This window comes from Mus musculus, chromosome 13 (assembly GCF_000001635.26).
Source record: "Mus musculus strain C57BL/6J chromosome 13, GRCm38.p6 C57BL/6J".
NCBI lineage: Eukaryota > Metazoa > Chordata > Mammalia > Rodentia > Muridae > Mus > Mus musculus.
This window is the reverse complement of record NC_000079.6, coordinates 37711372-37736186: the sequence shown is the minus strand read 5'-3', so window position 1 is coordinate 37736186 and position 24815 is coordinate 37711372. Positions and strand designations below refer to the sequence as shown.

At 45.4% G+C, this 24815-nt stretch overlaps 1 long non-coding RNA gene across 1 annotated transcript; it reads left to right on the top strand.

The window, feature by feature from the left end:
* Window positions 1–1444: 1444 nt before the first annotated feature.
* On the top strand, window positions 1445–18805 carry Gm40918. Its single transcript, XR_873258.2, has 3 exons — window positions 1445–1516; window positions 18544–18634; window positions 18725–18805. It is a non-coding gene; the product is annotated as a predicted gene, 40918 (long non-coding RNA).
* The last annotated feature ends 6010 nt before the right edge of the window (window positions 18806–24815 follow it).

The following is a 24815-nucleotide window of genomic DNA, read 5'->3' as shown; positions in this document are numbered from 1 at the left end:
TGTTTGCACCTACTGTGATCTCACAGAAGTAGATGCTGCCAATTCTGCTTGCAGGGGAGCACAGCAACATCCTAGGGGGGGCCAAAAATTACCTCAGGTCACACAGCGGTAATGCTGAGGTAGAGGAAACACTAGCCTCCCAGTTGTAAGGCCAGTGTTCTTTATGCCAGTTCCCCAAACTGTGACATCCTTAGCCTTCAGGGTCCGCTGGTCCTCTCTTCCTTTACCTTATCTGACCTTGGGCAAGTTGTTGCAGATTGAAGACCAGCAAACTGGAGTTCAAGGGACACAGATGTTCTTTGCCTATCTAACATTTGGAATTTCCCCAGTTTTCCCTTTCCAGGCAGGGTCTGTCCTGCAGAGCTGGCTCTTGTACTCTGAGTGGTCCTGCCAACCCTTCGCTCCTGTACCCCCCCCCACACCCCCCAAGGGTACCAGGGAGGACAGGACTGAGTCATGAACACCTTTATGGCCTCCTCCTGCCCCCGCCAGCCTACAGACATAAAACTCTTCTTTCCTGTTGTCAATTTTCTTATTTCTTATTTTTATTTATTAGCCATTCAGGGACTGGCTATTTAAAGCAGTTATTGCCTATTTTGCAAACACTTTTAGGGATAGGTACATATTGTGGTGTTTGACCCCAAAAAGTAAGCGTTTATTAACACTCCTGTAATGCTCCGTATAAAAAAAGCAACATTAACATCCTTCAGTTCCCTCCCTGTGGCTCAGACTGACCAGTCATCTGTGCTAAGCGTTTTCAGGCCGTCCCCACAAGCAGCAAGGAAAAGGGCTTCTTATGTTATTTGTGAGTGGTACGTGGCAGAAAGTTGAAGGAAATGTAATTGGTTAAGGTTTTTAGTGAGTTTTCCATTTTCAGATGCGTAGGACCCCCGTGGACATCCTGGCTGGGCTCAGGGAAGAGGGCGGGGAGTAAAACTCTGCCTGCCAGGTCTGCCTCCAACCTTTAAAAACCCGCTCAAATTGGCTTCTTTCAACAAGGGCTCTCCAGACAGCCCTCTGTGAACTGTGCTGTGGAAAACCGTAAGCCCAGACGAACGGGCAAATCCAGAGCCTCCTAAATACCAGCAATTGTCCCGCCCAGAGCCCATCTGTGCTTTGTGGGAATGGGCGATGCGAGTCGAGGAAATTACAGGCTACCCAGCCACCAGGCCTCCTGACAAGATTATGGGGTGACTTGCGGATCTTTAGGTGGGTCAGGGGTTTTGAGGGAAGGTTAGATTCAAAGCCTGTAGTTAGTGTTGAAAGGCTGAGTTTGGCGTTTTTAGGGCGATACAGGTACTGTTGAGAAAGGGCCAGGCAGAGAAGAATCTGTCTGGGTTCCTGTCCTGGTTCCCGCACGGTCAGTGGGTGACTTGGCCTGGGCCTCAGTTGGCTCTCTAGGAACGTAGTTGCCATGACGAGCTTAGATTTCCCAACGCTTGTTATCAGAAGGGAGGCTACCACCCAACCCCTCCATTGTCTTCTGAGACTAAGCTGCTTTCTAAGAAGGCCCTAGGTGAGTTGTTGGTCTTTTGTTTTGTTTTGTTTTCTGGAGTCAGTGTTTCTTTGTGTCGCACCTGGTTGTTCCGGACCTCATTCTATAAACCGGGCTGGCCTCAAACTCAGAGATCTGCCTGCCTCTGCCTCCTGTCTGCGTCCGCTGGGATTAAAGGCTTGGGCAGCACCCAGCAGCCTGGTCAGTGCTCTGAGTCTTTATCTCCACAGGCCAGGGGAGATGCTACAACACAACTTACTGTAAATTTCATCAATAAACAGTCGAGCTTCGGGGAAACACCAATAGCTATACTTGAGGCAACCACAAGCATCCAGCTGATCATACCACGCCTCAATAAAGCAAATGCCTGGCTGTAGCCAGCCAATCGGGTGATTTCTCTAGCTTGCTCCTGTGGGCCTTAAAAGCTACTGGATTGCTGAGTGGCGTTCTCTTAGCGTCCTCTACCATGAGCGATGCTTGGGCTGTGAAAGGTTCTTCCCTCAAGTAAACGTCACTCAATTTATCTGTCTATAGAGTTTTCTGTGAAGCAAGCCCGCCAACACCTCAGCTTCAAAAACCAGAAGACAGTAAATTTCTCAGGGAGAAGCCACCCAGTCTGTGATTCTGTGTCCATCAGAGAGCAAAGCAGTAAATTCTCTTCCCAACGGAGCACCTCAGTGCTTGCTACTCAGTTGTTCTCTTCAGCTATTTCTCTCTCAGCAAAATATTTAGTGGTCTCAAATACATTTTAAAGTTTTTATTAAGTTACTCAATCAATTAACGAGTTAATCGATTGATTTTGGACACAGGGTCTTTGTGTAGTAGCTCTTCTGTCCTGGAACTAACTGTATAGACCAGGCTGATCTTGACTCGTAGAGATTCCTCCTGCCTCTGCTGTATTGGGATTAAAACTGTGAGCTCCCACATTTGACTCAGATACCCCTTTAATACTAAATAGAGTTTGGTTATAGGATGAAATTCAAAGGAAAAAAACCTTTCTCCCTTTAGTTTTAAGACTTTTAATTTTAATTGTCTTTACACTAAGGGGAAAAAAAATCCAAACTGTAAAGCATTTTATTTGACATATTTTCCTAGGTGCTTTATTGGCATTTGCTGTTTCGGCTCCTAACCTAAGGTCATTCACTCACTCTTCAAACTCTGTCCTAGAGTTCATAATGGACCGTGAGACTCGTGTTCTCTAGCCTTGTATTCCCCACTCCTACCATATCTGAGGGGTTGCCAGAGTTTGATTTGCTTTGCTGGTTCCTTGGAGCAAAGCTGAGGGTCCCACTTCTTGCTGTGGGTCTCTTTGAGGTGTACTCTGTAAATGTCTGTGTCTTTTGCCTTCACCAGGTTACTGAAACTGTATAAAACAAATTGGATAGGAGCAGACCAGTGTGTTCAGTTTGGGGCATAATTGTTAAATCTTTTGGACTATTTTTTTTTTTTTTTTCTGAGGCAGAGTTTCCCTGTGTAGCCCTGGCTGTCCTGGAACTCACTCTGTAGCCCAAGCTGCCCTTGAACTCAGAAATCTGCCTGCCTCTGCTTCTGAAGTGCTGGGATTAAAGGCGTGCGCCACCACTGCCCAGCGGACTTCTATTTTTTAATCTGCCAAAGAATATCACAGAAGGCCTTGGTGTCTAGGGCTGACCATGGCAAGCCCTTTCTGCAAAGGTCCAGACAGTAAAATGCAATAGAATTTGTCATACTTAACAGTTTCTGTTGCAGCCATGGAAGTACAAAAGTAACCACAGACAATATGTAAACAAACAAGAGGGTCACATTTCAATAAAGCTTTATTGACAGATACTTTGAAAATAATAATTAAAAAAAAGACAGGCAAATCATAAATAATCTCTTTTCTTCTTAAAGATTTCTACTTTTAAAATATAGAATGTTGTTTGTTTCTTTGTATTTTCACAGACAGTAGGAAAAAAAAGTGTCAGACAAGATTTAGCTCACAGATTTAAGTTTGCCAACTCCTGGTCTAGCGAACAGACCCTGAACTCTGGGGTCAGAAAAAAAAAAAACAAACTAGGAGTTCCAGTGTGTCACTTGCTGGCTGTGTGACCTTGGGTGAGTTACACATTCCTCTCTCTAGAGCCCGGAGAGTGGGTGCGCGTGCTGAAGATAACTTATGTAAAGATTCCGGCTTTCAGAGAGCACTCAGTAACTGCGAGCTCCTTTCTGATTTCTCTCAGTGAGAATTCATAACCTGAGCGCAAAGTCCACCCGGAGCTTGTAGGGCAAAAGAGTCTGGGACGCTCAGCACACACACTGTGCTCTTTGCCCTGACTACAAATGCACATGTGTGCTGAGGGTGTTTGTGTTTACAGATGAGACTCACAGCTCTCCACGATGATAGGGAGACATGGTCTTTCCCTCTGTCCATCGACAAGGGCTTCTGGATTTTAGGTTGTATGGGCAATGCCTCTAGTTTAGCAGTTTCCTTAGTCTCTTATAATTTCACAACACATTAGAATATCAGTTTGTTAGACCAGGAAGTTTACTTTTCAAATATACTTATTCTATGTTCTACAAAAGGGATATTTCAGTATGTAGCCTTCCTGCTGCTGCCCTGAGCCCTGCAGTGGAGGGACGTTATAAAGGCTGGGTGTGCGTAGGTGAGTGGGTGGAAGTGGTAGTTGAAGCCCTGGGTGAGGAATCTTTTCCAGAGTTCAGAATTCATTCACTTGCCTGTACCACAGGTCCTGTGCTTTGGGATTTTAACACATTATAAAGAAAAAGATATTTATGGCTGGGCCTCAAAATATTATTTTTCTTGGCTAGCCTGAAACTCACTATATAGATTAGGCTGGCCTTGAACTCACAAGGATCCATCTGCCTCTACTTTCCGATTGCTGAGATCAAAGGCATGTGACACCACGCCCAGCTAGACATCCTGGAATGTAAAGTGATTCCTACATTGTTTTGGTCTGTTTTCTATTGCTATAACAAAATATCTGATAGTAGGTACTTTATAAGACTAGAAAAAAATCCCCAAACCTTTTGAGAATCTGGAAAGTCTGCTTTAGGTGCTAGCAGCCTGTAAGGGGTGATAGGTATCTTGGTTGCTATGCACTAGGGAGGTGTTCTGTGTGTCTAAATGCAAGGAGCAGAAGAGAGAAAAGCAACAGTGTTAGCCCCTTTTATAGTGATGTAACATATTCATAATGTGGAACACTCATGACCTGAACACATCTGCGTATGTCCATCTCTTAACACTAATACATCAGTGATTAAATTACTGATACATCAGTTTTTTTTAGGGTACATAAAGTGTGTGTGTGTGTGTATGTATGTGTGCATGCACACGTGCATGTGCGCATGAGCACACAAGCTCACATGTGCCCATACACATGTGTGTGGAAGTCAGAGAACAACTTTGTGGAGTCAGTCCTCTCGTTCTACCTTTGCTTGGGTTCTGGGATCCAACTCAGCCATTGGGCTTGCATAACAGGCCTGTTTACCCACTGAACCATCTTGCAAGATAAGTCTGAAGACCCCAGTGGCTAGTCTCTGCCTTCAGATACCAGACCAGGGGCTTCTGATAGTCAAGCAGGAACACAATAGGCTTATGTGGGCTGGGAAGATAAGGTTCAGATGCAGGATAACCTAAATAAAGTGTGAGCAAGAGGAAACCTGCTGTGCATTGTGTCTTTGTTGTATTTGGCAAATCCTTCTGGTAGGAGGGCGAGGACTGCCAATGTCCAACACTGTGCTTCCAAGCATGAGACCGTGGGTAGACCAGTAGTCTCTCTCAGCTTTGATTTCTATGCATATATAGAACAGTGTTTGATCATGGCTCTGACCAGTAAGGTGCCATTTCAGATATGGCTTTAGTAGTATCTTGTTTGAGGAACCAAGATCAGAAGAGTCCAGATGGTTCTTGACATCACACAGAACATAATCCCTCAGACTCCCATTCCAGTGTTGAATCTCCAAGGCAGTCTACTTTCAAAACTTTAGTCTTTCTTTCTTTCTTTCTTTCTTTCTTTCTTTCTTTCTTTCTTTCTTTCTTTCTTCCTTCCTTCCTTCCTTCCTTCCTTCCTTTCTTTCTTTTTCTTTCTTTCTAGATTTATTTATTTGTTATTATATGTAAGTACACTGTAGCTGTCTTCAGACACTCCAGAAGAGGGCATCAGATCTCATTACAGATGGTCATGAGCCACCATGTGGTTGCTGGGAATTGAACTCAGGACCTCTGGAAGAGCAGTCACTGCTCTAAGTCACTGAGCCATCTCTCCAGCCCACTTTGGTCCATCTTTTTTTGTTTTTTGTTTTTCCAAATAGTTTTGGATGTATGGTATATATATGGTTTTGAGTTTCATGAGAGAGCAGAAATAACTTAAGGAATACGACTTGTCCATTAGTATTTCATAAATGTTCATCTCTTCAGACATTCAGCGGCAGCCAGTCTCTTTAAAATATGCAGAGTTTGTTTGTGACTTCAGGGAAGAACTTGTGCATGTTATGGATGTCGCTCAGGATGTGGGCTATGTCTGTGGGGAGGCTCTCAGTCTGCCCTTAGTTTTACACACAGGAATCTGAGACATTAAACTGACTTGGTCCCAGCTCTCCAGGCTTCTAATCTGCCATTGAGTTCATTTGTCCTCGTAGCTCTTTTTTATGTTGTTTTTATGTGTGCCAGGCTGACCTCTAACTCATGATCCTCCTACCTCCAGCTTCCAAGTGCTAGGATTACAGGTGGGCATCACCAAGCCCGGAGGTGTCAAGTTCTTGCGCCTCTGAGTCTCTTGCTCCCTTATCTGTGAGGTGGGAAAAAGAATACAGATGTCACAATGAGATTCTAAGGATGCAAGTGCACAGCTTACAAATAGGGGTAACGGGGACAAAGCCTAGTGGTACATACAATCCCAGAACTTTAGAGGCAGGGACAGGAGGATCCCCAGTTGGAAGTTAGCCTGTACTACACAGAAATGCTCCATTTTAGTTGGCGACAATGGAAACAAAGAGAAAGAAGAGGAGAAGGTGGAGGGGTAATAGCTTAGTCAATAACAGTCAGTTGATAACCCTGTTGGGTTTAGATGGCTAGTTTATAGTGTGGACAGAGAGACTCCCAATTCCCCTGCTTGTCATCTGTCACATATTCACATCCCGTGTGCTGACATCATCTTCCTTTGGTACTCAGGAAGCCTGAGCAGCTAGCAGCAGGGGGAAACACAGAGGTCAGTAAATCTCAGACTGGTTTTTACACTTGAAGTAGCAATTGTTGCTTCTTTTCATTTTTCATTGGCCAAGTCAAGTCATGTGATCAAAGGCTGTTACAATCAGGTAGAGAAAACAGAATTCTTCTCTAGGCGAAAGCTAAGGTAACAAATATGTTAAAACTCAACCTGCAGGAGGAAATTGTGACCATAAAAAGGTTGAACGGAGTGAACACAAGCCCCAAGGAGGATTCGAGACTTGATTCCTTTCAGAATCAATGACTGGCTGAGAATTTCCTCAGAAACAGTTGTCATCATCGCTTTTTGTCAGATTTATTTAAGAAGCAAAGATGACGATGGTACACACACTGCCAGCAACAGTCAAACACAAGGAATTCTGGGAAGCCAAGCTTCTGTTTGCCGTCTTCAGGGGTTCCAGACTAGAGGTAAACAACGATCAAAGCGAACAGCTCATTTTTGGTCAGCCAATCTAGGTTTTAAAAAATGAATCGAATGTCTCTGTAGCGTTAGGTGAGAACGCCCCTCCCCTACACACCTGTCCATCTTTCCCATCACTCAGGGTCCTTTAGTTACAATGTATATTTTCTAGAAAAGAAAACTAAAAGCTAAAAACAAACAAAACAAAGATCCCTTTCAGCGACAATCCAGTAATGACAGCGAGGTGGCTCCGAGAACTTCCAGGTGAGCTTTGAGCTCAGAAACAATGAGTGACTTGTGGCCAGCTGTCTCACCGGATTGTTCTGGCAGAAACCTGCTGCCTGCATGGGGCTTCGGGCACCTCTGCCAGCACTGCCTGCCAAGCCACTTGAAGCAATAGAGCCTCCCTTCTTTGTGATCCTGGGTGACTTCTTCCTAGTTTTTAATTTTACTTTGACAGCTTCCCTGCAATCCGAAGCTCACGCCTTCACCCCCTTAAGCATTGAGCATCCTTTCTGTGACAGAAGCTGATATCTCACATTTTACAGAATGGTGCTTTGAGAGACACACAGAAACCCTGTGACAATTCTCACCAGGAGCCATATGTCACCTTGTTGTATTGAATGTTTCTACCTTAGTGCCGGGATTGAACCCAGGGCTTTGTTCATGTATACAGTGTGTCACTGACCTCCATCCCTGCTGATTGTTTTCTTTTCGTATCCTTTCTTTCCGTGTATCTGTGCATACATGTTCGTGCGTGTGCAGACACATATGTGAGGTGCTCACTGATTCAATCAGACTGGCTGGCCAGCCAGACCCAGGAATCCCCCTGTCTCTGCCTCCTCAGTGCTGGTATCTGGCCATTCAGGTGCCCTAGAAGGTCAGTCCTCTGGATTTGGAATTACAGGCTGTTGTAAGCCTCCCCGTATAGGTGCTGGAAACTAAACTCAGGTCCCCTGAAAGAGCCGAAGATGCTCCTAACTGCGGAGCCACCTCTCCAGCTCTCTAGTATTCTTTACTAGCATAGATTTGGGTGTTTGTCATCTGGCGTGGTATTTTAAGGTACTTCCTGTGGTCTCACAGCCCAGTGCTGTTTTTCTAGAGAGCTCATGAAATAGTCCATCAAAGAGCATTTATCAGCTCCTTTGGTCTACTTAGGGGCTTCTGTCATCCAACGGATGGATCTTTTCTGCCGATCGCCAGTGTCTTTCAGATGTCTTTCATTTTTCCTACTGCTTTAGAGATAGGTATTGTATTTAACTGTTCGAGTTTTTCTTCATTTTGAAACGATGTGATCTCATGCATCCAACTATTTCCCAAGCTTTATCATCAAGGCTCTGAGTTTTTCTTGGTCCTGACATACATGGTCTTTTGTATTACCTTACCTTATAACCTTAAAACATGCCTTTCTGGGGCCAGGAATACAGAATCAATGAAAGAGTAGCTTTCCTAGGTTTTTGTTTCTTTGTTGTTGGTTTTGTTTTTTGGTTTTTTGAGACAGGGTTTCTCTGTATAGTCCTGGCTGTCCTGGAACTCACTTTGTGGACCAGGTTGGCCTCGAACTCAGAAATCCACCTGCCTCTGCCTCCCAAGTGCTGAGATTAAAGGCGTGCGCCACCACGCCCAGTTTAGCCTTTTTTTTTTTTTAAAAAAAAGATATGTTACAATTTTAAAGGCTTTTGAATATTAGATTTTTAAAAAGATTTACTTATATATGTGTGTGTGCCTGGGTCAGTAAATGTACATCATGTGGGTGTGGTGCCTGCACAGGCGAGGGATGCTCAGGTTCTTCTGGCGTTGGAGTTCTAAGGGTTTGTGAACTTTCTGATGTGCATGCTGGGAGCTGAACCTGAGTTCTCTTGCAAGAGCAGCATGTGCGTTTGGAACCAAGTCATCTCTCCATCCCCCTTTGAAGGGTTTTACTTAGCTATAGAGATAGCTTTCTTCTTACAGCATCACATGGATTTGATTTTGACATCTTTGTGCTCATTACATCTTAAAAATCAATGAGTAAACTCTGAGGGGACATCAGTAGGGATATTCTAACTCTTCTGTTGGGATACTCTAACTCTCTCTTCTGCACTAATGTTGTGTTTAGAAACAAAGTTGCTCAGCTTCTACGGATTCTCTGCTTCTGCCTTCTCTTTCTCTTCACTCCACCTCTGCTTTGCTCCCACTGCTCTGAGGGTCCCATCATCAGGAGGCTCTGATGTATATCATCTAGTATTTGCACGAGCTTTTCCAGACTCGCCAGTCCTTACAGGAAACACATCCTCACGAGCTTCGGCTTTTGTTTTTGTTTTTAAATATATTTTAGGCTGTTTGTCAGCTCTCTACCATTGTAACAAAGTCCTGAGATAATCAGCTTATAAATATGAAAGGTCAGTTGTGGGCTGGGGAGATGGCTCAGCAGGTAAGAGCACTTGTCCAATAAGCCCAAGGGCCTGTGTCTTGGTCTATTCCTGCACAAAACATCATGACCAAGAAACAAGAGGGGAAGAAATGGTTTATTTAGCTTACACTTCCACATTGCTGTTCATCACCAAAGGAAGTCTGGACAGGAACTCACACAGGGCAGGAACTTGGAGGCAGGAGCCAATGCAGAGGCCATGGAGGGATGCTGCTTACTGGATTGCTTCCCCTGGCTTGCTCAGCCTGCTTTCTCATAGAACCCAGGACTACAAGTCTAGGGATGGCACCACCCACAATGGGTCCTCCCACTTTGATCACTAATTGAAAAAATGCCTTACAGTTGGATCTCATGGAGGCATTTCCTCAAGGGAGGCTCCTTTCTCTGTGATAACTCCAGCTTGTGTCAAGTTGACACACAAAACCAGCCAGTACAGCCTGTGTCCCTAGATCCCTAGAACCCACATAAAAAGCAGAGTCTGGTCAGCCGTAGTGTTGTGTGATGGCAAGGGTGCTGGTAGAGTTGAGACGATCACTGGGATTTCCTGGCCACTAGCCTTGCTGCAGGTTCAGCAAGAGACCTTATTTAGAGGGAACACAACGGAGACTAATAGAGCAAGACACCTGACATTCTTCTTGTGATGTTTTGTATATTCTTGGACCAGGGAGTGGCACCATTTGGAGGTGTGGCCTTGTTGGAATAGGTGTGACCTGGTTGGAGTAGGTGTGTCACTGTGGGTGTGGACTTAATACTCTCACCCTAGGTACCTGGAAGTCAGTCTTCCACTAACAGCCTTTGGATGAAGATGTAGAACTCACAGCTCTGCCTACAACATGACTGCCTGGATACTGCCATGCTCCCGCCTTGATGATAATGGACTGAACCTCTGAACCTGTAAGCCAGCCCGCAATTAAATGTTGTTTTTTTTATACGGCTTGCCTTGGCCATGGTGTCTGTTCACATCAGTAAAACCTAAGTAAGACATTTCTTTTGACACTTCATGTATGCATGGGTATATGCATGGGTATATGCATGGGTATGTATACCTGCTCATGTATGTGCATAACACATACACATAAGCACACATATGCATATATACACAGAGAGAGGCAGACAGAGAGAGAGAGACAGAGTCAGATAGACAGACAGATACAGAGAGGGAGAGGGAGAGGGAGAGGGAGAGGGAGAGGGAGAGGGAGAGGGAGAGGGAGAGGGAGAGGGAGAGAGAGAGGGAGAGGGAGAGAGAGAGAGAGAGAGAGAAATACATAGGCTCTCAGTACATGGTCAATTGATTCAGTTGTTTTCAAGCCTGTGGTGAAGCAGTATTGACATAGTTAGGGTTTTACTGCTGTGAACAGATATCATGACTGAGGCAACTCTTATAAGGACAACATTTAATTGGGGCTGGCTTATAGGTTCAGAGGTTCAGCCCATTATCATCAAGACAGGAACATGGCAGCATTCAGGCAGGCATGGAGCATGAGGAGCTGAGAGTTCTACATCTTTACTCGAAGGCTTCTAGCAGAATCCTGGCTTCCAGATAGCTAGGATGAGGGTCTTAAAGCCCACACCCACAGTGATACACCTACTCCAACAAGGCCACACCTTCTAATAGTGCCACTCCCTGGGCCAAGCATATACAAACCATCACATTACACTCCCTGACCCCCATAGGTTTATCCAAACATATGAGTCTATGGGGGCCATACCTCAACATTGTATAATACAGAATACATCTAGTCTGACTTCCAAAGTCCCCATAGTCTATATCAGTCTCAACAATGTTAAAATTCCAAAGTTCAAAGTCTCTTCTGAGATTCATGTACTTATTTAACTGTAATCCCCAAAGCAAGACAGGAAACCAGCTGGGCAGACTCCAAACTGTGCATTTCCATGTCTGACGTCAAGGCGGTTTTCAGATCTCCAGCTCCTTTTTCATCTTTGTTGATTGCAACAAACTTCTTTTCCTGGGCTGGTTCTACTCCCCGTTAGCAGCTTTCCTCAGAAGATAGCCCACAACTCTGGCATCTCAAACATCTTGGGGTCGCCAAGGCAACTTCAATGTTACAGCTTCTTGTTTCAATGTCTAGGATCCACACATGATCTTCTGGGCTCCTCCAAAGGGCTGCTGTCACTTCTTCAGCTCTGCCCTCTGTAGAACTGTAAGCTCAGGTTGATCCACTCCACTGCTGCTGCTGCTCTTGGTGATCATCCCACGGAACTGGCATCTCTAATACTTTGGGGTCTTCCACTGCAAGTAGGCTTTACGAATAGCCTCTCATAGGCTCTCTTCATGGTGCCAAACCTCAACTCTTTTGCATGACCCTTTCAGTCCTGGACCATCAACTACAACTGAAGCTGCACATTTACCAATGGCCTTCTGTGGCCTCTCACAGTGCCAAGCCTCAGCTGCATTTCATGACCCCTTTGTGCCTTCAAAACTAGTACCACCTGAATGACTCTTACACATTGCCAAGTCCAGCTGCAGCACGAGGTACAATCTTGGCTATCTCTGAAACACAGCTTCTTTATGCTCTCAGAAAACACTTCTCAGAAGATTTCACCTCAGTGATGCTGGTCTCTTTTTTTTTGTTTTGTTTTTTTGTTTTTTGTTTTGTTTTGTTTTTTTGGTTTTTCGAGACAGGGTTTCTCTGTAGCCCTGGCTGTCCTGGAACTCATTTTGTAGACCAGGCTGGCTTCGAACTCAGAAATCCGCCTGCCTCTGCCTCCCAAGTGCTGGGATTAAAAGGTGTGAGCCACCATGCCTGGCGATGCTGGTCTCTTAATCACCACTAATTTCATAACTCCAGCTAACCAGCATCAATTGTCACAGTTGTCCTTTCTATTCTAGACTCTAAAACCAGAGCCATGTGGCCAAAGCTGCCGAGTTCTGCTGCTTGCTGGGTCTGGAATATGGCCCCCTTGTTTTATTACAATATCACCAGCTTTCTGTTTTCCAATTCCTTCACTGCCTAAGCTTGGCTGTCCTGGAACTTGCTCCATAGACTGACTTTGAACTCAGAGATCTGCATGCTTGTCTCCTAAACATTGGAATTAAAGGTGTGGTCCACCAAGCCTGGAATTAAGTTTTTCTTTACCTAGAACTTCTAGGCTGGCCTTGAACTCAGCGATTCCAGATTCCTGGGATAAAGGCATCTTTGCCTGGACCTAAGCTTTTCATGGCCACTATGCCTCAAGATCTCCATGCCAAGATCCAGGTCAGAAACTTGTGTCTTCCAGCCTCAAGATTTGGATTACAGGTGAGCCCTCTAGTCCTGGATTGTAGTTCATTCTAGATATAGTGAAGTTGGCAACCAGGAATAGCCATTACAAGTGTAGCATGGGGGGGGGGCATGTCTGGACATGTCTTAGTTACTGTTTTATGGCTGACTCCATGACCAAGGCAATTTTTATAAAAGAAATCACTTAACTGGGGGCTTGCTTACAGTTTTATAGGGTTAGTCCATGATCACCATGTGAGGAAGCATGCAGACATGATGGCACTGAAACTGTATTGTGATACTGGTAGCTGAGAGCTTCGCATCCTAATCTGCAGGCAAAGAGAAACACTGGGGTTGGCATGGGCTTTTGAAACCACCTTAAAAGCTCAACTCCAGTGACACACCTTCTCCAACAAGGCCATATCTCCTAATCCTTCCTAAAAATTATCAATTGAGGACTGTGTTAGTCAGGGTTTCTATTCCTGCACAAACATCATGACCAAGAAGCAGTTGGGGAGGAAAGGGTTTAGTCAGCTTACACTTTCCACATTGCTGTTAATCACCAAAGGATGTCAGGACTGGAACTCAAGCAGGTCAGGAAGCAGGAGCTGATGCAGAGGCCATGGAGGAATGTTCCTTACTGGCATGCTCTCTTATAGAACCCAAGACTACCAGCCCAGAGATGGTCCCACCCACAAGGGGACCTCCCCCCTTGATCACTAATTGAGAAACTGCCTTACAGCTGGATCTCATGGAGGCATTTCCTCAACTGAAGCTCCTTTCTCTGTGATAACTCCAGCCTGTGTCAAGTTGACACAAAACTAGCCAGTACAGGGACTAAGCATTCAAATATATGAGCCTGTGGGGGTTGTTGTCATTCAAACTACCACAGAGCACAAGGAAGAGGTGCTGCTTGCTTAATGTTTGTCAGGAAGTAAAAGAGAGCGAGCAAGGGATAAAGCATCCCATGATTCCTTTTGAGGACATACCCCGATTGACCTAACTTCCACCAACAGGACCCCACTCTTTGTGTCTACCATTTCCCCATAATGCCATGGGCTGGAGACAATATCTTCAACAGTGAGTCTTTGGGGGAACATTACAGATCTGAGCCATAGCACTGGGCGAGATGTCTAGTTGTGCTTATTGTCCCCAGCAGCTTGCTCTTGCTATCTTGTGGCTTCATTTGTACAGTAGGTGAGGATCCAGAGGCATTTAAAAGCCGTGCCCCAAATCCACCTCTCTACAATCCCCCCCGCCCCCTCCCAGCACACATTCCAATTTGAAAAATTTCTGGACACTACTTGGACGACACACACAGGTGGGTATCTGATTGGTGGAGGTCAGGTCACGTGACTTCGCTCTCATTGCCAGGGATGAGGAGAAACTAGTTTTTGGATTCTACCTGGAAGCTCATGAGAGCTTAGGAAGGAGATGTTCTTCCTAGGATTGAGAAGGCAATGGAGCAGAAAAGGTACTGATGATGCGCGAAACGCCGGTTATGTGGATATATATGTGCCAGGCCTCATTAGCCACACAAGGCAGGCTGCTGCTTTTGCAGGGTCTCCGAGTTCCCAGCTGCTTCAAATACACTTGTCCTAATGCTGTGAACCTGGTGCAGGCACATTGTTCTAAGCGTAATCATGACAACCTCTACAGACTCCAGTTTTCATTTTAATGATGAAATTAGGGTATTTAGGAGCTTAAATCAGTTTATCTGAATAGACAACCAGGGCTCTGAGTGGTTAATCATATAAACCAGTTCAAAAACGGATCTGATATCATCAACTGCTTGTGTACACATGAACTCGTGTCTCAAAATGAACAGAAACACTAGAGTTGAGTCCTGTGCCTTTTGGGGAAGTCCTGTATGGACTGAGAATCATTTACAGACTCTCTCGGGGCCAGACAGTGTGTATTGTATTAGTTTTGTTTTGTTTTTCAGTTTTGAGACAAAGTCTCACTATGTGGTCCTGCTGGCCTGGAACTTACTGTGCAATCTGAGCGTCTCTTGCTTCTGTCTCTAGGGTATTAGGATTGAAGGTATGTCTTTATTTTCTTTTCTTTTCTTTTATTTTATTTAGCTACTTTATTGGGCTATTATATCTATCGCCCTTCCAAACCTTATTCCACCCTAATCCCTTCCAACCCTGCTGCACTAGGTAGGAGAATTAGAAGGTTAGAGGGGGAAAGGGACATAGACCTCTTTAGACTACTTCTTGGCTGATTAGGGGCATTGGGATCCTTGGGGGCAAGTCAGGATCTCTTCAACTTCTTGTCAAACTGCAACAACAGCAACCAGGAACATCAGGGACAGCAGCAGCTGCCACAGGCCCTCTCCCAGGTTCTTCTGTTCATACCCTCTCCAGAGAGTCCCCAGAATTAAACCATCTGCAGTTGGTTAAAAAAAAAAATCATGTTACTTCTGGAGCATGGGACAATTATAGTGACTGTGGACAATCTGAAGCAGCCCCATATTCCACTCCTGGGATTAAAACAGAACCACACTCACATAATATAACTGGGTTTTGTTTGGTTGGTTGGGTGTTTTGTTTTGTTTTTCGAGACAGGATTTCTCTATATAGCCCTGGCTGTCCTGGAACTCACTCTGTGGACTAGGCTGGCCTCAAACTCAGAAATCTGCCTGCCTCTGCTTTCCAAGTGCTGTAATCCCCGCATGTGCCACCACTGCCTAGCTCATAACTAGGTTTTTAAAAAAAGAAACCATTGAAATAAGTGCTATTAGCTTCACTTTGCAGAAGAGAGGTTGTTTAAATGCTTTGAGATGCAGTCTACGCGGCACAGGTGGGACTTAGAACTTCAAATCCCCCATACTTCAGCCTTTGAATACCTGGGATTATACATGCATAACATCAGGCCTGGCAATCCAGACAATTTTCTACTAATATAATTTTGAGACAGGGTATGTAGCCTTGGCTATCCTAGAACTCTCCATATAGATCAGGCTGAACTCAAAGGAATTTGCCTGGTTTTGTTTCCTGAGTGCTAGGATTAAAGGCATACGCTACCACATTGGCTATTGTTGTTGTTGTTGTTATTGTTGTTGTTGTTTTTATTAGTATTATATTTAAAATTACATTTGTTTTAGTTCATTTTCTTATGCTATAACCAAAACCATGACTGAATCTTCCAGGCCATCACTGAGGGAAGTCAGGGCAGTTTTTCAAAGCAGGGACCTGAAGCAGAAAACATGGAGGAACGCTGCTCACTGGCTTGCTCCGTTACTCATGCTGACCCAGCCTTCATATATAGCCCAGGCTCACTCACTAGGGACGCTGCTGCTTCCAGTAAAGCTGAGTCATCAATCTAGAGAGTCTCTTACAGACTGGGCAATAGGCTATTCTGAACCGCAGTGAGGGTCCCTATTCCAAGGTGACTCTTTTTTTTTTGGGGGGGGGTTGTTTGTTTGTTTAGAGACAGAGTTTCTTTGTGTAGCCCTGGCTATCCTGGAACTCACTCTATAGATCAGGCTGGCCCTGAACTCACAATGATTCACCTGCTTCTGCCTCATGAATGCTGGGCCTAGCCCTAGACGACTCTTAAGTTATGTTGACAATAAAAACCATGTTAATGCCACTTCGTGTAAACGTGACATACAAGCACTTCATGTTAAACCATGACCTTACCTTTCTTGTCTTGTTTCCAAGATCTCATGTTAATATCATCGTATAAAATATAGTACAACTTTTAAAAATTATTTATTTTTATGTTTATGTTTATTTTATGCATATCAGTGTTTTTTTCTGTTATGTATATGTGTACCATATGCATGCCTGGTGTACATGGAGGCCAGAGAGGGTGTTAGAGACCCTGAAACTGGAGTTACAGGTGACTGATTCCTATAAGATAATAATAATAATAAAAAAAATAAAAATAGTTACATACTTCTTATTATACAATTAAAGAACCAGGGCATGGGAACAAGCAAGCTAAAGTAAAACCTCAGAATCAGTAGTGTAACTAAAATCCAGCAGGTTGGGTCTGGCATCTGAGGATCACTCAGGATCTTCTGGGCTTCTAGCTCTACCATTTATAGCACATACTTGTAGGCTGAGGCTAGCTCTACTCCATCCCTGCTACTGTCCATAGGAGGCATCTCATAGATCTGGCATCTCCACTATCCTAGGGTCTATACAGTCACCAAGGCTCAATATTCACCCGTGGCCTCTTGGAGTCTCCTTCAGGGCTCCATCATTGCTACACGGTCTCAAGGCCCCACAGCTCTACGTGGCCCCTTCATGCCTTCTTAACCAGCATCACATGAGAGACTCTTACATATTATTTGATCAGTCCTGTAGCCAGTTTGATGTCCAGCCTTGGGCTCTTTGGACCCCAGTTTCTGTGTGTTGATCTTGAAGGAAGATCTCTGAGTCACTGTCCCAATGAGGCACAGAGATGTACACTTCAATGATGCAGTAGTTATTTTATTATCTTTTATTAACCACACCTGGTTCTGCAGCTTCAGCTGACCAGCATCCATTGTCCCAGTGAAGTACAGAAAGTTTCATGTCAGTGGGGCTGCTCTCTAATCACTGTTGATTCTTGCAACCACAGACTCTAAGTTCAAAATATCACCCAAATATGGTCCTGATAGAGTCTGTGTTTCCTTTGGCAACCTCACAAGCTTGGCCTCTATTGCCTGCATTTCTCTCAGTATCATTAGCTTTCAAGCTTGCACAGAAGAACCTCGTCTTAGTTAGGGTTTCTGTTGCTGTGAAGAGACATCATGAGCCCAGCAACTCTTACGACAGTTTCAGAGGCTTAATCCGTTATCATCTTGGCAGGAAGCATGGCAGCATGTAGACAGACATGGTGCTGGAGAAGTAGCTGAGAGTTCTACATCTGGATCCAGCAGATAGCAGGAAGGAAAACCATACTGGGCAAAGCTTGAGCAGCTGAGTCCTCAAAGCCTGCTGACAGTGACACACTTCCTCTAAGAAGGCCACACTTCCTCCAACAAGGCCACACCTCCTAACAGTGCCATTCTCTATGGGGACCATTTTTATTCAAACCACTAACACCCACTAAGTTCTGAGTACTGAACAGCTTTTCTAGCTCCACGTTTCCAACCTTTCTAATTCCCCAGCAAAACAACATGGCTAGGTCCTTCTCAGCAGCAGCCCACTATCCTGGTACCAATCTCAATTTTAGTTTGCCTTTTTTTTTTTTTTTTTTTTTTGCCTTGATAAAATCCTCTTTTCAAAAGCAACTAGTGGGAGGGAAGGGTTTATTTGGTTCATGCTTTTGGTCACAACCCATCACTGAGGATCTAGAGCAGAAGCTAAAGTAGGGCTTGAAGCAGAAGGCATGTGAGAATGTTGCTTGCTAGCTGCCTCTCTAGCTGGTGTGCAGTCAGCTTTCTTCATCAGCCAAGACCCAACTATCTAGGGATGCTGCTGCCCACAGTGGTCTGGGCCCATCTGCATCAACCATCAATAAAGACAATCTCTCACAGACATGGCTTCATGCTAATCTGATTGAGGCAAGCCTTCAACCGAGGCTTCCTCTTTGTAGCTGATTCTAGGTTACATTTCACTAATGGTTGTGTCAATAAAAACCATGAGAATGGGCAACATTCTCAGATGGACTTCCTGGCTGTGATCAAATTCAGTGACTTTTCTCCTTACATGGTAGTCATTGAGACCTTATGGCTTGGAATAGTGTAGTCTCATAAGGGGACACCAATGACCTTTAAGGAGCTTAAATAAGGGGCTCAGCAGTCATAGTGACATAATAATCACCCAAAGAGCCCAGGACCAGAGGTAGTGGCTGCTCTCCTTTCTTTCACAGAGGAAGGAGAACTGTTGCAGGCGTGGGGGAAGCCTAAGCTCAGGAGGCTCAGGCTTAGCACTGGACGTTTTGGGCTATGCAGCCCTGTGTGGTGAGTCCTGTTCCTTGCATTTTTGCATGTTCACAGCCTTTTTGACCTCTACTCACTGAGTTCTAATATTAGCAAATCTTCCCCCAACAGGTTTTGCCCATGAAAAATGTCAACACATATCGCCAAATATACCCCGAGGAACAAAATTACTTCAGGTGGAGCATTAGTATCACCAGGAGATCAGAAGTCTAGACACCGAAGTCGGGGGTGGGGGTAGGGGTGGGGTCATGGGAGGGTGGTGGTGGTGGAGGGGGTATCCATTCAGTTGCCCTCAAATGGTCCAAACCTGAGTGGAACTCTAAGCTGGAGGCTAGAAGTACCATAGGCTTCATCTTGAAAGTCTCCTGAGGAGAGCCAAAGTCAGTTACTGGTGAGTAGAAGCAGGAGCAGGAAGCAGGAGCAGGAAGCAGGGTGCCCGAGGGTGGTATTCCACATCAGGTGTTACTGGGTGGCCTATCTATGGGTGTCATTTACAACACACACCATCTGGCAGCTTCACCTCTTAACTAGTCTTGCTAAGAACATGGTGAACTCTTAAAGTCCTCATTTAAAAATGCTCCACAAACAAAAAGCTCAGGGCCTTGGGGGCAAAGCCTTGGCCTTTTTGTTTGCAGATCTGTTTGAGACAGAGGGTTTCATGTGCAATTCAGGAGCACAGGTGCCTTCTGCAGAAGGCTGGCTTAACAAGACCCACCTGCTATGACAGGGCACCAAGGCTAGAGTCTGGGAGACTGGGTAAAAGGTAACAGAAATAGTAAGGGCCTGGGTCTAAGATGGAATGGTTGCTGGAGAGGGGAGGAGACAATTAGACAATGTAGCCAGTTGGTCTTGGGTGTGTGTGAGGAAGAGGAAGTTGGGAAGAGCCCAGGCTGTCTGGTTGTTTGAGCATCACGTTTTGGTAGGTGCCCAGGATGAAGAGGATAAGAGTGGTGAATTTGGGTAGCTAGTTGGGACAATGAAGGAAATGACTGCAGTGTTGGATCCGGGAGCCTAGGATCCAGAGGCAGGTCTGGAGATAAGGTTTATGAGTCATGCTATGCAGGTAGCAGTTGAAGCTGTGGGTGGGATAGCCCAGGGGACTGTGTGTAAGGAGACAGGCTGGAGAGGGTAGGTGAAGACCTGAGAAACCACAGCTGCTTTCCGTTCCGATTCAAATCCTACTCAAGTCCTTTGTCCCATGATCCTCATCCAAACCCACAGCCCACATCGATTGCGTCATCCTTCACTCCTCCCAGGAATCTGAGTTTCTTGTCATGTTCCACCTAACGTGGGACCGCACTGAGTTGTCTTGGGGCCAACAAAGGTATTTTTTGTTCTTTGCTGCTAGGGTTTGCTTTTTGCCTTTGAAACCTGTTGCTAGGTCTAATGAAAGCATGGCTCTCATTTGGGGTGGGGGTGGGGGGGTCTCATTTCTGCTTCCTCCAAATCAGTTAGCCCTGGGCACAAATCCTCCCTATGTGTGTTTTGATGGGCCCCCTGCTACAGGAGCTTCATTAAAGATTCTGGTTCGGTGAACGTTTTGATTAGAGGACAAAGCTCAGGTCCCCTAGAAAGAGTTCACAATCCATTTCCTCCTTGCCAACACTGGGGCTCAGGGCTGACTCAGTAAGTCAATATGTCTCGGGTCTGCTTGGTGGATCCCAAACCCCGTTTCGGAGAGCAATCTGGAAGGAGAGATAGTCGTCTGTGCCCTTACTTTTAAGCAGATGGCCAGTGGTTTATTTTTTACTACAAATTAGTTAGACGGTGATGCTGGACAGTAGAGCATGGGAATCATTGTTTATTTTGGGAAAAAAATTAAGATTCCATTAATCCAGCTGTAATGGGGGATCAGTACTGGAAAGACTGGTTAGGGACCTTCATGAGCCAGGTTGCTGGAAGGAAGGATGGCTCAGAAGCACTGCTCAGTGCTTTCTCTGCTAACTGGGGTTATCTGCCAGCGAAGGTGCAGCTGATCCCTGGGACATTTGCACCAGGCAGTTTCTGAACTTTAACCTACTGTCGCAATCAGGATTCTGTGTGCGTATGTGGGAGTCACAGGATCTGGGCCCCCAAGCAGGGGTTACTAGACTACAGGCATGCTCTGACTGTACCTGGCCCAGGCTGCAAAGGGTGCCATGGCCTGTGGGTTAGTTCTTGTGTATAAACAGGGGCTGGGCATCCAGTGAGACACCGTGACTCCTGGAGAAGGCAGTGTGATTCAGAGAGCTTGGTCTCTCCACGGGGGCTCCCCTCTGCTCCAGGGGCAGAGGTTGACAGTGTTTGTGACAACGATTGGGTCGTCCTATTGTTTGCTCATCTGGCTGTGTGCTCTGAGTGTGCACTCTTGGTTGTTTGTTTTTTCCTCCAGAGATTTTAGATGATTTTCCTTCCTGCCCAAGCTGTCTGTGGACCGACAGTGTGAATCACAAGGTGATTGCCCTGCATTCACCATGCAGAGCACCCAGACGTGTTTCAGCTGAACAAGTGCTGGGAGTTCCAGCTTTGCAAAGTCAGGGCTGATACTTGCTTGGCACTGGCAGGCGTTTCCACCCTTTGCTTCTGCCCAGAGTTCTCCTTTTTCTCTGCACTACCCCTCTGTCGTGCTTGCCACCATCCTTCCTCCTCCTCTGGATTCTTTAGCCCAAGGATGCACAGTGGCTTTCTTTGAACTGACTGAAGTTTTCCATGCTGCAAGTTAGGAGGATATTTGTCCCTAGCCTACATACCCAAACTCATTTCAGCCTTTCTGTATCCTTTTAGGTTTAAAGGCATCTCAGGAAGCAGATGAGCAACTCCATTTAGGACAGTGCCATTACTACTAGTAGACCCTACTCTGTCTCTTGTTACTTCTTCATATATGTGACATTTGTAACAGTGGGTAATGTAATCTCACTTTTTTTTTTTTTAATTTCACTTTGGCAAGAGGCACAGTGGGGTGAGAAGAAAAGTGTACTAAGTGGGCCTTCCCCATCTTTACTTTGGATATGAAGCCTCAGGACAGAGGTTAAGTGGACTTCGGATGGGAGAGGGTTGTAGGAGTGGGAAACAGAGGCAGAGGAAGGGCAGCTTGGCCTTTGCAGGCTTGGAATTCTTCATCTTTCCATCCCACTGGTGGAGTAACTGGAGAACTACTTTCTCTTCCCTGTAGACCAGAGGGACCTGATGGGTAGCCCAGAGGATATGGCCAGCTGTTGGCTGCTGGAAACTAAATGAGAGGACAGTCCAGATGCAGTTGCCATATTGGCAGTGACTCTGTCCTTTCCCTCTTTGGAGGTGGGGTGAAGGCTGTGAGGGTGTCCCACAGTCCCAAGAAGGCCCAGGGCAAATTCAGGAGGAGAAGAGTAGTGGACTCAGGTCAGGAAGACTCGGGCAGGAAGAGGAGAAAGCTATGAATATGAAGAGTTCCTCTGAGGGCCAAGGTTGAGAAAGAATTTAGGTTGCCAAGAATTGTGGCACATGCCATTACTCCTCCTCCTCCTCCTACTATTACTACTAAGATTATTATTTATTACTACAAAAGCATCAAGTGCTCCTTTTATTTATTTTATGTGTATGAATACACTGTAGCTGTCTTCAGGCACACCAGAAGAGGGCATCCCATTACAGATGGTTGTGTGCCACCATGTGGGTGCTGGGAATTGAACTCCGGATCTCGGGAAGAGCAAGTCAGTGCTCTAAACCGTTAAGCCATCTCTCCAGCCCGCATCAAGTGCTCTTGACTACAGAGTCATCTTTCTAGTTCAGTGTTTGCTTTTAATTTGGGAGGCAGAAGCACATGGATCTCTGGGAGTTGGAGGCCATCCTGGTCTTCATGTCAAGTTCCAGACCAGCCAGGGCCTTGCATCAACAAAATAACAATAATAATTTAAAAAAAAAAAGATAAAAGAAAGGCTTTCGGATCAGAGATGGGTTAGAGGTCAAGGGTCACTCTTTAGCCTTGGAAAATTCATTTTCTGAGCCTCAGTTTCTTTCTATGAAGAAAATGTCATCTCTGTCTAGAGATCTTGAGTAGGTACTGAGAGCACATGGGACAAAGGGAGTGTGGCTTGGAGCTAGTAGCTGCCCCTAACCTTTCTTTTAGGAATGGCCATTTCTTTTACTTCTTCCTAAGACCCACCTTTCAGTCTACTAAGGAGGGACTGTTAAGCCCCGATGCTGGGTACCATCAAATCGAATTGGGCATATCCTAGTGACATCTCTGATTCCCACCTCTCTGGTTGCAATGTGCTGGGTGGTTGATTGCTTGGATGAAGTCAGGGCCACAGAGAGATAAGCCCACAGGACTCATGGGCCTGATGGTGAGCCTGAGATATCCCCACTCTATAATCATATCAAGCACCTGAGGTCTGGAAAGGTGGGCTCACCATGGTTTTAAGTGAGCATTCCAGACTGTGCGATTTAGGCAAAGGGAATAAAAGATTGTACCAAGATGTTGTGTCTCACCTCCTGTCCTTGGAGCCTTATCTTTTACTAAGATAACCAAAGTTTGACTAGATGACTCACAAGGAGGTTTAACTCCTTCCTTCATGGTTCAGGGCCAGCTCCTGGGCAGTGGGAAAACAAGCAGATATAGGAAGAATGGTTTATGACTGGATAGATCTTTATGAGAGCCTCGAAGGTGCAGGGAACATATAGATATCTGTTTACATGCAATTGAAATCCTTCCAGGAGAAAGGAAAGAGCTAAAGTGTTTAAATAAATAAACAAGAGAACCCAGCTTGCAGCAAGTGCTGTAAAGATAAAGAGGCAGGCTTAACTTTGAGCATTCGCCAAAGTCACCTTCAGGCCTTGAGAATACACAGGTGGCCAGCCCCCATCCCCAGAGATTCTGGTTCCGTGTGTCTAGGGTGGGGCCAGTATTTGCATTTCTAGCAAGTCTTCTTGCTGGATCAACTCTGAGAGCCCAGGATAATGGTGTGTGTGTGTGTGTGTGTGTGTGTGTGTGTATGTGATGAAGAGTATGGGTGATGATGTGTGGATGTTGGTGGGGGTGGTGGTGATGGTGTGTATGTGGGGGATGATACTGTTGAAGAGTAATGGTATGGGTGGGGGTGGGGAGTGTAGTGGGGTGATGGTGTGATGGTGCCATGATGGTTTTGGGGAGTAATGTCATGTGTGGGGTGATAGTGTTGGAGGCTGATGGTGTTGGGATTATGATGTTGGGGGTGATGGTATCAGAGGCTGCTAGTGTGGAGGGTGATTGTGTGTGTATGTGTGTGTGTGTGTGTGTGTGCTTGAGATGATAATGACAAAGGTATAGAAGCTGCATTATTTGTAGTTCGTTTGAGGTCCTGTCCCCTCTCTGCTCTTGGCATTCTCCTTCAGGAGATCAGCCCACAGGACTCATGGGCCTAATGAGCTTTGGGATCTTCTTGAGTGTTGTCTTAAGATGGCAGCTTCTCGACTCCTTTGCAATGGAGAATCTTTCATGTCTATTTATTCTCTTGAAGGAGCAGCTTCAAGACCACTTTGAATCTGTCATTGCAGAAGCCTTGTGGGGAGCACAGAGACAGATGCCCTGCTTCAGTTGTATGCATCCAAGATACCCCCCCAAATATCACCCCCATGTCTGTGCTTATGTAAGAAACCTGTGTGCATAAAAATTACTATGGATGAATAGACTGTCATTAATACCAAGGCAGGAGGCCTAACTCCTCGATCTGTCTGCAGTGTCTTGTAGCTGGCCTACCATTACCAAAGCTGTATTAACTGAGTTCAAATATTGATTTGACCAGTTATTTATACCTGAGTAGTTTGCTAGGCGCTAGAAGAAATATAGTACCGAAGATAGGTCCAGGCCCACATGAAGTTCATGGTCTGATTGGGGATGCAGAAAAATGAATTGGGTAGGTTAAGAATGGTATAGAGTGGAGAAACATGCAGAGTTATTTTGAAGAGAGATACAGTGGTGGCACATGCCTTTAATCCCAGCACTTAGGAGGCAGAAGCAGGCAGATCTCTAAGTTAAGGCCAGCCTGGTTTGTAGAGCGAGTTCCAGAAAAAAACAAAACAAAACAAAACAAAAAACCTGTCTTGAAAAAACAAAAACAAATGAATGAGAGAGACAGACAGACAGACAGACAGAGAGACAGAGACAGAGAGCAGAGGCAGGGTAGACAAAAGCCCAGGAGTGAGAGAGCATGAAGCCTTCCTTGCAGAGTCTCATCCAGGATAAACAGGTCAAGGGGAGGCGCTAGAT